This window comes from Anastrepha obliqua, chromosome 5 (assembly GCF_027943255.1).
Source record: "Anastrepha obliqua isolate idAnaObli1 chromosome 5, idAnaObli1_1.0, whole genome shotgun sequence".
NCBI lineage: Eukaryota > Metazoa > Arthropoda > Insecta > Diptera > Tephritidae > Anastrepha > Anastrepha obliqua.
The window spans coordinates 75,430,141-75,442,864 of record NC_072896.1 but is presented as its reverse complement, the minus strand read 5'-3'; the positions used below and the strand labels follow the sequence as shown (position 1 = coordinate 75,442,864).

General features: G+C 34.3%; 1 protein-coding gene across 1 annotated transcript in view; it reads right to left on the bottom strand.

Moving 5' to 3' along the window:
- LOC129248085 (serine-rich adhesin for platelets-like) overlaps window positions 1-8,373 on the bottom strand; it is a 138,610-nt gene extending 130,237 nt beyond the window's left edge. The window contains exon 1 of the mRNA XM_054887519.1: window positions 7,587-8,373. The gene's annotated coding sequence lies outside the window, so the exon portion shown is untranslated. The remainder of the gene's footprint in view (window positions 1-7,586) is intronic.
- Between the last annotated feature and the right edge of the window lie 4,351 nt (window positions 8,374-12,724).

Here is a 12,724-nt window from a genome sequence, read left to right as displayed (position 1 = left end):
ATCCGCCAGAAATGTCCGGATTTGTGGAAGAAGAAAAATGGGCTCTTGCATCACGATAACGCCCCTGCTCACACATCCTTGCTTGTTCGCGACTTTTTGGCCAAAAACTACACACAAATGATGCCACAGCCACCGTATTCCACAGATCTGGCCCCCTGTGACTTTTTCTTGTTCCCAAAACTGAAAAGGCCCGTGAAAGGACGACGCTACGCTACGATTGACGAGATAAAGACGACATCGAAGGAGGAGCTGAACAAGATAAAAAAAATTATTTTTTGAAGTGCTTGGTAGATTGGAAAAATTTTTGGCGGAAGGGCATAATATCTCATGGGGATTACTTTGAAGGGGACAAAATAGATATTAATGAGTAAATACATAAATTTTTGAAAAAAAACACAAAATTCGCGAGTCTTTGTGAACGCCCCTCGTATATCATTTTTATAAAAAAATTGAATTCTTGAAAAAAGTAAATAAAAAAAACATTAACAAATGATTCCCTGAAAGTGGAGAAAAATAAAAATAAAAGAAGCTACTGAGAATTGAAGACATAAAAAAATCTGGGAATAAGTTAGGCCAGAGCTGCATAATAACGTTTTAATATAAAAATAAACCAACTAAAAGCTAACAAAAATATATCGCTTCGAAAATTATCAAAACAAAATATCAAAATCTGTATCGTATCGTTATTTATAACAAAAAAAATTATCGAAACAATATCAAAAAAAAAAAACTAATTATGAAAAAATATATCGTTAAAAAAAGTTATCGTTTCTTTAGTTATCAAAGAATATTATCAAAATAATGTTAAAAAATTTGATTTCACCTGAAAACAGAAATATGAATTTTAAATTGAAAGTACTAATAAAAAATATTTGTGAGTATTTGAAGCATTATGGAAAATTTTGTAGTGTTAAATTTTCAGGGGATCATTTGGGCAATTATTATATTTATTTGCTTATTTATTTATACAGTAACAATCTAGTTTCACAAATTATTTATTTATTATAAACTCAAATTTAACTTAACAGCTTTTGAACTCACGGCTCTTGAAATAGGAACTTAGAGAGTTCCGATATAGTCTATGTGAAAAATATCGAGTCCTGGGCCCTGATCAGTATATGGAAGCAAATGTGCTGGAGATGTGAAGCCACCATTACAGCCTTAAAATCTTAAAAATGAAGGTGAGCGAAAGAAAATTTCCTCTAGTTTGAAGCAGATTTGTGCACGCTTAGCTTTGTATCAAGGAGTCGGCACGGCAAAATTCAACGAACAAAGAGCAAAACTCTAGCAAATTCAGGGTTTCTTAAATTCGCTCGAGCCTAGTAATATGACATTCGTGACAGGTCTCCATATAAAAGAAGCATGTTAAAGCTTGGAGCGTACGTGCGACTAAAGAATATAAGGATTTGTGAAAAAAGTCAGAAGAAATTACTTGGTTTGTGACAGTGGGTCTTCTGGACGTAAAAACGTGCTAAGTGGCGAGAATAAAAAGCTCAACTGCAAAATAAAACTTTCGTTTTACTATTTAGTCGGACAACTTTGAAATTGCTGATAGATTGGCGATCGATTTGAAGTTGACTACATTGTTTTTGTTAAAAACTATTAAAAGTAAGCTTAATGAAAGTTATCTTCCAAGCACCGGTAAGTACTCTAAAACGAGTGATTTATTAAAAATAAGGAAAAGAGGGATTGCAAAGGCCAAACAGTTGTTAAATAATCAAAGCGCAAAACCGTCGACATCTGTCTGCAAAGGTATATTTGCATACAAAATAGCATTAAGGCTCGTATCGCCAGCGACGTATCTTTTTTTGTAAAACCATTTTTTGAAGGCTGACAATTTTTTAAACAAACCTTTTATGGCAAAAACAAGTTTTCATTTTTTGACAATAGTTCGTTTCCATTTTGCACGCTTTTAAAGAAACACCCAAAAACACCATTTCAGATGAGGGAGGGCCTTAACTACATCATCCAGGCATACAGAGAACATGCCAAGATTAATTGCGGAAAGAAACCCGCAGAGGCGTCTTATTGTTCCTGAATATTTAAAAATTAAGAATTTAAAGAAATCAGCATAAAAGATTGCAGATATACTAGAGCATAATTTTTTAGATTTTACGTAGTTCCGAAAATGTTGTACATGGAATTGACTTTAATATCAGATTAAAAATTTCGAATGGTTCTGTTTTGAAATCTTTTATTTAACAGTTTAAACTCTCTTCAATAGCGAAAGTACTTTTTCTATAGATAGAGGGCTTAGAAGATTTTAATTTTTTATGCAACTTATTCCACAAATTCTTTAGCGTCTTTAGTTACTAAAATTCATATTTTCATTAATATATGTGTGTTGTGTATAAAGCACTGGTTTGCTTTTGAAATACTTTTACAGCAAGAGAAGTTGCAGTAGTTACTTCAACGAGGAAATAACGACAACAGTGGTGCCAGCAGAAAGTTAAACTATCCTTAGAATTAAGCGGGAACGACATGCGAAGGTATTGCAACTGCAAATCTTCATATTAAATTTTAAAATACGCATTTACAACTCCTTATTACGTTTAAAAAATATATACAAAAAACATATTGAATATGCGAGGCTGGGTATATTTTCTCAAACAAATGAAACGAGGTTTTAAAAGTTAATATTTTTCGATTCTTGAAATGAAATGATTTACATTTTTTTATTCCAAATAATCACCAAATTTTTAAATAATTATTTCACTTAATTATTGAATCAATTATGTTTCGTTTTCTTTGTTCTGTAGCCCTGCTTTAGACTAACGTGCCGTTTTCCATTGTCATACAAAATTTAGTCATGTATGTTTTCGGTAGGTTTAGAAATGGAATTTAAACGAAAATTCTTTATGATTTCTGTTTTTTCTTATTCGTTTCGCAAAACTAACATTGTTAATGATTTTCCCAAGCCAATTTGATATTAGAAAGGGAGGCTTAGTCGCATTGGTTTTAGAAACTTCATATCTGTTTTGCAACCAAAGTGGCAAATCTTATAATACCATCAACTTATTTTTTTAATTATAAAATGCGACCGCCGTAGCCGAATGAATAGGCGCGCGACTAACATTTGGAAGCTCTCAGGTTCGTATCTCCGGGCATGAAACATTAAATGATAGAAACAACTGATTCTAATAGCGGTCGACCGCCGGCAGGCATTCGCGAACCTCCGAGCATATTTTGGCCATAAAAAACTCCTCATTAAACCCATCTGCCGTTCGGAGGCAGCATAAAACTGCAGGTGCCCAATAAAGGGTGTTACCGCCACTTATTTTTATTTTTATTTTTTTTTTTTAAACTAGTAATTCTATTCGAACTACTATCTATGCTTTTTTCAATCAAACGATGTTTCTTTAATTACACAGTGCAACACATAAAATGTGCACTCCATTTTGACTTCAGTTTCTGAAAGTACTTATCGAAACTAGCAAAATCTCATTTGGGTTTTTCTAGATTAGCTCGGATTCTAATTTTATTGCGTCATGAATATTTCCTCTGAAACTTGATTTTGAGCAGTCTTTCTTTTAAAGAAAACGTAATTCTTCTCACATCTAAAAAAAAAAAAAATAATAATTGGCGCGTACACTTCTGTTAGGTGTTTGGCCGAGCTCCTCCTCCTATTTGTGGTGTGCGTCTTGATGTTGTTCCACTAATGGAGGGACCTACAGTTTCAAGCCGACTCCGAACGGCAGATATTTTTATGAGGAGCTTTTTCATGGCAGAAAAACACTCGGAGGTTTGCCATTGCCTGCCGTAAAATGATTGGAAGTTATTTTCTTGTCTTCAGCATAAATGTGCGTAAAAAATAAAAGAAATACTAGTGGATAATATTTGAGAATCAAATTTTAAATGTCAAAAATAATAAAAAATTGTAGTTTACTCTATCAGTTCTTGGTAAAATATACACTTTATATAAGTCAATCGATTCGTTTCTATTCAAGGAATTTAATTTTTTGACTTACTAATTAAAATTTCTTTTAGAATAAATAAAGAATTTATAGAAAACTTATTTTTAAAACAAAAATTATTTTTGAGACAAAAATCTGCTCACAATTTGTTGATTTAGTATTTCTTAAAATTCCTGTTTTCGTTTCTAGATTTTTTTGAGGGCAATAACTCTGACAAAATTTCATTGAAATAGTTTTCTAAATATTTGGTTTAGTAAAAAGTGTCACACACAAACTCACACACACACACACAAATTTGCTTAAAACTTCGTACACATCATTTTTAGATAAGAAGGATTTGATTCAAACTATTTTTGGAAAATCAAAAATTGACACCATCACAATGTTTTCTCTTTGAGGAGGCAAAGTGTCGAACAAGTTGTTTGCTGAAGCTGTATCTAATGCTTTAAAATTGAACAAATATCGAGAAATTAACAATTTTCGAACCTTTTGTCATTAATGTTTCCCGTGCTTTTGTTACCAAGCAGTTGAGTTCGTTATTATAAGTAGTTGCTACATAAAGTACAGTACGTACAGTGTTCATCACGTACGAAAAGAGCTTTTCGGAACGGTTTGTTTACTGCTCTAGTGAAAGGAGAGAAAAAATTTGCAACTCATCGACTAAGATATTTTTTTCGTCTTTTTTTTTAACATCTTTTTTCTGTACTTAGTGCACTTGTATTAGTACTTAGTATTATTAAGAAATTCTATTGTGAAAATGGAAAATAACAAGTGCCCGAAAATAAATGAATTCTGTTATGTGTGTGGTCATATAGTTTAATTTGACTAAATTCCTTAAATATTGTTTTTAATTCGAAATTCTTTAAAAGTATTCACACTAAAATAGTAGTCTGGATACACATTAACACTGTTTAAATACACTAATTTTTGTTGATACAAATCATTTTTACAATATTTAAAAGAAAAAAGAAAATTTTGATTGCTTAGACTATTATATAGACATTAACTTCTCTCTACTTTTTCATTTTTAAGGCATTTGATGTAGTTTTTTTAACAGATTTTTTTGTAGTCTCTACCTACATTTATGTTGAAGAAAGGAAAATAAAATTGCAATCGGTTTAAGCGATATAGAAGTGAGAAAAATTACATTTTCATTGAAGAAAGTGCTCAAAATAAAGTTTTAGATAAAATATATTCAAAACACTATAAAATTGGAATCCGAGCTAATACAAAAAAACCCAAGTGCAATTTTGTTAGTTGTGACAAGTACTCTCAGAAACTGAAGTCAAAACGGAGTGCACATTCGATGACTTCAAAAATGTTGTACAGTGTTATTGCGGTGTGCTCAAATTTTTTTTGAGGAAAAGTTTTGATCACTGATGTTACTTAATTGGGGCTTTCTTTGTTCAATGGTGCCCTCCCATTTGCCAGATTGGCTTCAGCTTTAAAGATAACAATATTTGCGTCATGAAGCGTTGATCGCTTATTTAGAAACAAACTTGCAACCTATATATGTTAAAATGATGGTAATGATTTTCAAAAATAGCGGAAGTTATATTAAAAATCATGTGTAAAATTTTAGCAGAATATCTTTACAACTGAGAGAATTATTTAGGAAAAAGATCAAATTTAAGCAAATTTGCTATAAAAAACCAAACAAAACTAAAAAAATTAGTTCAATAAAAAAATGATATACAAAAAATAAAAAATAAAATAAATAAAAAAATATTTAAATAAAAATAAAGGGTTTTTCAATAAGGGCGGGTAGATGCTGAAATGGAATAAAACAAGCTGTGTGTGAGTTATTGACAAAATTATTTTTTTATTTGAAAGGCGCATCAATACCATTAAGTGTGGAATATGACATCATTCAAATGCCCGCCTCGGCTTCTTACGGTGGAACGGATTCGAGTGGTCCAATTTTCAATGACTCTTCCGCATAGAACTGGCTGAATTTTAGCGATGGCCTGTGTTATGTTCACCTTTAGAGCATCGGTCGATTGTGGTTTATTTGCATAGACCTGAGACTTCAAGAAACCCCACAGGAAAAGGTCTAGCGGGGTCAAATCGCATGACCTTGGTGGCCAATTCACATCACCCCTGCGAGAGATAACCTTACCCTCAAATCGTTCATGCAGAATGTCAATCGTGGCGTTTGCTGTGTGGCACGTAGCGCGTCCTGCTGGAACCACATGTCGTCTAGGTCCATATGGTTCAATATGGTTCATAAGGAATTGGTTATCATTGTTGTGTACCGCTCGCTGTTGACGGTGACCACCTCACCAACGTCGTTTCCAAAAAAGTACGGACCAATGACGCCGCCGGCCCAAAATCTACACCAAACGGTAACTTTTTGAGGATGCATTATCACCTAGTGAACCTCATGTGTATTGATGTCGTCCCATATACGGCAATTTTGTTTGTTAACACAGCCATTCATCCAAAAATGCGCCTCGTCACTATAGATGATTTTTCGCCTAAAACTGGGGTTCTCTTTCAAACGATTCGAAGCCCAGTCAGCGAACAAACGGCGTTGTCTATGGTCATCAACTTTGAGCTCCTGGGTCAGTTGGATCTTGTACGGGTGTAGGCCCAAGTCCCGACGCAAAAGGCCAAGTTCTTGTGCACGGCGAGGAATAGACTGCTTCGGGTTCTGCTGTACACTTTCACGGACCGCGGCAATGTTCTCGGCTGATCTTGCGTTCCTTGAACGTACGGGTATTGGCTGATTGTTTACTGACCCGCCACCAAACGTTGAAGAGTCCACTTTGAAGGGCCACCACGTCTACCGAAAAATGGGCGCAATGCGCGCAACGTTTGCGTTAATGAACACTCATTTTGATAATAAAGTTTTATCATTTGAACTTGCTGTTCAATCGTGTAACTTGCCATGATGATTTGGCATAAACAACTGAATAATAAACAAAAGATCTGACAGATGCCACCAAAACAAAATGGCTGCCACAGGGCGCCAAAATCGACCCGCACAATTGAAAAACCCTTTATAAAATAAAATATATTGAAAATTATTTTTGCATCCCATATTATTTTAATTGTTAAAATTTAATTGGTTTTTATTCGAAACCAGATGGTTCAGAATTAGTTCTAAATCGGTGGAAAGTTTTCAAATAAAATAAGTTTAATACAAAAAAAAACATTAAAAAAAATTAAAAAATGATAAGTGTTGGGAAAAACTCAAATAAATAAAATTTAATTGAACAATACAACAAAAAATAGAATAAAACAAAAAAATTAAAAAAAACATTAAAAATGGTTTTGCTTCACATATAACATTAATGTTAAGACTTCATTGGCTTCCATTCCAAACCTTATGGTGTATCGTTTATAAATCAGTGGGAAGTTTTCATTTACCGTTATCACACAAACTGGAGCCAGTCTAACAAAGCTCACAACGCTATTGAATTTAGGGGCCTCAATTAAGTAAGACCACCATTAAAAACCTTTGCTCAAATTTTGCAATTGCACAGGTCTATGAGAGAGAACATTGCCTCCAGTAAAAAAAAATTTATTCACATAATTTATTTTAATATATTTTATTTAAACACATTTTATTAAAAACAAAAAATTAACTATAAAGGAGAAAACTTGTTAAACTAAAGTATTCAGTATTCAGTATATTCCACATTTAAGCCTCCCCAATTCATTTCTCACCTTTCACCACTCCACCATATCATCTCGTGCTACACGTTTTGGCCCTCTGCGTACTCTGTTTTTTTTATCATTTACACAAATGTTTTTAAATATTCAATAGCAACACGCACCGGTTCATGATTTATGTAAAGCTGCTTGATGTTTGACGTAAACGCTCGCTTTCAATGCTTTCACAATAGCGTTCACTTTAATCTGCTTTGTCTTCACTTTACACTTTGCCACCCACTCACTTACTTGTGCTTTATGTTTAACGCTTTGTACTTCAAAGCGTTTACTGTGATTTATGCACTATCGCATACATACGCGTGCATGTGTATGGCGTAGTTCGAAGGATGTCTGCATGCATTCAACTAGCTAGTTATATAAGTATGTATATGCACCCGTACATATTTGTTTGTATGCGTACACTTAGGCATTTATTACTAGGCTCACTGCTCCATATCATACAAACACTTGTGTATGTATGTATGTGTGTGCGTTCAATTGGCGTTCGTCTACTTAACAGCTATGAGCGCATGAATAAGTAAAAAGAAGTTGCGCAACGGTAAAACTAAAGTTGTCGGTAATGCGTCTGCGGACGTGCACAATGACAGTTATCCAAATAATTTCTCTTTATTTTTCTTATATTTAAATAAATTTCCTTTCTTACACTTTTTTACATTTTAGTAAAATCCTTTAAGAAAATCACTCGTATTGTTTTAAACATTTTAAATAGGATAAAATTCATTCACAGCAAAATCACACGTTTATCATACGACGTGTAGTACCCGCTGTAACACGACTGCTCCGTTTGATAGTTACTCCGCTACTAGCTAGCACAGCAGGGATGCTGTGTGATTTCATAGTAGTGAAATCGAGATTTTGCCAGATTGATATGAAGATGCAAGAGCGCCAGCGAGTAAGAGAAAGAGAGAAGAAAATACTGGGAATTTTGCAGCGGCAAGGACAATAATAAGCCAAGGAGTGGCAGGCAAAAATATACCAAAACATTCAGTCTGCAACATTGTTTACACCAAAAACAGCTGATTGCTGTTGGCTGAAAAGTCTAAAATTAGGTGCGTGTGTGCATTTGTGTAAGGCTTTGTTATTCAATGCGGCGTGTGTTACCGTTGTTGTTATTGTTGTATGCTGTTACTCGCACGTGCGCAACCCAAAGCTTTTATCCATTGATTTTCAGTGTTTTTAGTAGGTATATTTTGTATGTGTTAAGGTTTTGCATGGCTCAAGCGGCGTATGCTTTACCTTTTACGCCGAAATTGGTTTACTCGCCTCCAGCCACATTGGTGGATCTATCCTGACAGTTGTTTCTGGTTATTGTCCGCCACTTATGAATTAAATTTACTTACATGCAACGTTGGGTTATTGAGTAATAATGGTATTGGTGGAGTGGGGGAGTGGGGGAGTGGATGGACAAAGCATAAACAACGGTCGATGAGTTGAGATGAGTGATGGGCCGGTTACGCTTATTTGCAAGTCACTAATTATGTTTATGAAGGGTAAATTCAGATGTGTATGCAGGAGATGTTAGAGGAAAGCTATAGCATGATTTTGGTAATGGTAGGAGTTATGCTTATCCATTTAGGCGGATTTAGGCATGTCGTGAATTGCTTGTGGCCTCAACTACGTATTAGTCAATGCTATGGATGCTGGTGGAGAGCTCACGTAAGTGAGTCGCACTAGGCGGTTTTCGAAGCTCCAATAATCGTATTTTGTGTTTACTTCATTATCGATTTTATCCTATTTTACCAAATTTGTTAACGTATGATTCACACACAGACGAGAAGCCGCTGCATGAGTGAGCAATTCACATACACTTGGCAAGCTCAAAGAGCACTTCGAAGCATGTGTTTTAAACATCTTTGTCCAATTTAAGTGCTACAACTAAAAAAAAAAAGGTTTTAAATTTAGATTAAAAAAATCACACATTCACAATTTTAGGATTCGCAATTTTAAGATTCAACTATGTCTGTTGGGCATATGCTATGTTCCTTGCGGACTATGATGCATCAACTGTGTATGCTGGTTGGGTTCGTTCTATGGTATATTTCAATCGTGAAAGTAAATTTATTCTATTAATGTAGTGATCCTTTTATGGCTGTATAGAACATAGGCCCTCAAGAAATTGTTTCCACTGGCCCCCATTTCATGCCAGTATTTTAACTTCACTCCACATTTTATTCGCCTTGTTTGCCTCTCCGCCTTAATAATCCTTCTTCTTGTGTTAGACGGTCTTTCTCTGCGGCGGCTGCCCTGTTGGTTACATTCACCTGCTGGTCTGGTGACGATATTTTTAGGTCGGAATAGTGTGTGGAACATGGAACTGCCCCATTTTCGTTTGGAAATTTATTTTACAATGGGGTTATGCTTTGTGGCTTGCCAAAACAAAGTGTTTGAATAACATTCGGCCAGAATATGCACATGATTTTACGCCGACAGCAGCTAACAAAAATTTGCTCGCACATCTTTTTGCAACACATTCCACCTTTCAGGCAACCAAAGGCAATTTAGACTCAAATATCCGCGGTTTCGTAATTCTAGATATATGTTGTAAGCGTCATATGAAGCTGAACTTGCCGATGCAATCTGTGCTTTTTTTATTCGTTCCTTCATTTCTGCACCAGATCCTCTATTTGCTAAGATAATACTGTCAAAGTAAGTAAAAGAGTTCCCCAATCGGAGATCATAAATGGAGTGTTTAATCCTCAAAGTACCCGTACTTAAACTTGTTTTGTCGTTCTAATGGTCATCTTGTTGCTTGTGAACATGAGACATTGAAGTAAAATGAAGTATTAAAAAAAAAATTTATTTGCACCAAATTAGTGGGGCTAGCCCACAACGGACCCATTTCGTGGTCTAAGTGGTATCGCTGTCTCTATGTGCGATGCGGCTGCCAAGCCTATGTGTCACTTAGGAGGTGATGTGTTGCAAATATGATATCACACTTTAATTTTGCGGAGAAGAGTGCGAATTTTTATTCAGTTCGTAAATTTTACTGGTTCTAGTAACTAATGAAGACTTATTATTTATTTATTACAAAATTCATTTCGCCTAAATGTTTAAAAATGCTGCACTGACTACGGGGCCCATAGCCGGTTAAGTTTTAGATTCATTAAAAGACAATTTTATTGACAAAAAATTGTCCAATTTTCACAACTACTTCAACTAAGGTTCTGAAAGTAATATGTCGTATTAATGGGGTCAAATTTGTTTACTGAGGGTAGCTCACCGTCAATCTCTCATCAAGCGAGCCCTGTTTCAACTTAATATTCCATCAAGAATTCTTCTTCATTTCATAATTTTTGAATCTACTTTTTCTGGAAGTGTGTCAATGCTCCCATATCTAGAACCTGTGTCCATCTAAAATAAGTCTTCAATGCTTCAGGTTTTGATTTTGCGCAACCAAGTTCATCTTTAGTTAAATAGTAGGTGGGCCCCATCAGCAATGTTTTATCTTAGCTCATGTATTTAATATTTGCCATAATTTTTAAATTGATCCACAATTAGACCGCAAAGCTATTGTAAGAATATTTTGTATTCGAAGACTTGAAATAAATATAAGTAAATATCTGCGTCTATTCTGTTAGGTTCTTGTAATCATAGACTTAAATAAAATAAATAAATATTAGAAAGAAGACTTATTACACTTTAATCAGTTTTCTTAAATGCAGTAACCAAGTAAGTTACCTCAATTTTATTTCAACTTTTCAATCGATTGAGAGGAGATATGTAACTTTAACTGAAATAATTTAGTAAAATATTTAATGCTGCTTATAATATTTGAGCTATCGATATGTTTGTAAGGTAGAAAGGATGCCATTTTCGGCAAAGAATATACAGCTTGTTTGCTTATTTTTATAGAATTTATTACTTTTGGATTTATTATTCAATGAATTTCATCTAATAGTTGTTCTTTAAGGATAGTAAAGTGTGTGAATAAAGGAAAACATTTTGCAAAGAGATCTCCACTATGCTGTTATAATTATTTGATTTCTAAATGTATTTAATAACTCTTTCATGTATTCTAATTTCTCGGTTAGGGAACTCTGAGCTGAGTGTTGTGAGTTACTTGAAACACCGTTAATTTGTTGGTGACACAGTACATCAGCAACAACGATTTGCTGTATAAATTAATTTAGCGGCGTATTCTTATATGAAGTTTTACCATCGTTTAAGTTTTTTGTTTGGATTTTTATTTCTAATCGAATATTACTAACTGATGATCTGTGTAAATTGTTAAATTGGCTATATAGTCCGGGAGCCAGGGGTCGATTTTGGACTGCGTTTTTACACCGTTAAATTCTTGACTTGTGATTTTGCTTTCATGATTAGCGAAAGCGAACGTCAACTAGCGCACCCGCGGTGGGTGTGATTGTGGGAGGGTATGAAAGGTGTCGAAAAAAAATTTTTACCAACTCATTTTAAACCGGCTGAAATTCTTTTCATGTATTGTTGACATCTAGTGGAACAAAAAAAAAATAGTCAGCTGCGCGGTAGAGGGGGGCAAACACGTGAGCTGAACAGGTGAACTTCTAAAAAAAATTAAAAAGAAAAACTACTTTATGCCGATTGAAATTTTTTTACAGAGAGAGAGCGGAGTTCCTATTGACAAATTACTTGAATCAGTCGTTAGTTCAAATCGTTTGTTAAAGTATGGTCGAAATAAATTAATTTGGGATTGCAATGTGTGTTTTAGTTTTTATTCAAACTTTGTGCTTTTGTATTATAATTTTTATTTATACATACTAGTATTATGTCCGCGTAAAAATGTGGGGTGGAGTTTCACTACTGAAGCAAAAATTAATATAAATTTTCTATAATTGTTTTCTAGATCTAAAAATGATCGCAATTATTTTAGGTTTTTTGGAGTTGTATAATTCTTTATTGTTTGAATTTTAACTTTTTTGCTACTGTATGCACCTTAAGCACTCCACATTAACTTTCGGAAGCAGAAGTACATTCCAATACATGAGTTACGAATACGAACGAGATGCAGAAGCATCTTATTTTTAAACAGATTGCGGATGAAACACACAAAATAACTGAAGGAACTGAAGTTTTTTTGTATCGGAATCACTCGGTAGCGCTCGTCATGTGCCGTAACGGCAGCTCCTTCCTCATTTCGAAAGAAATAAGAACCG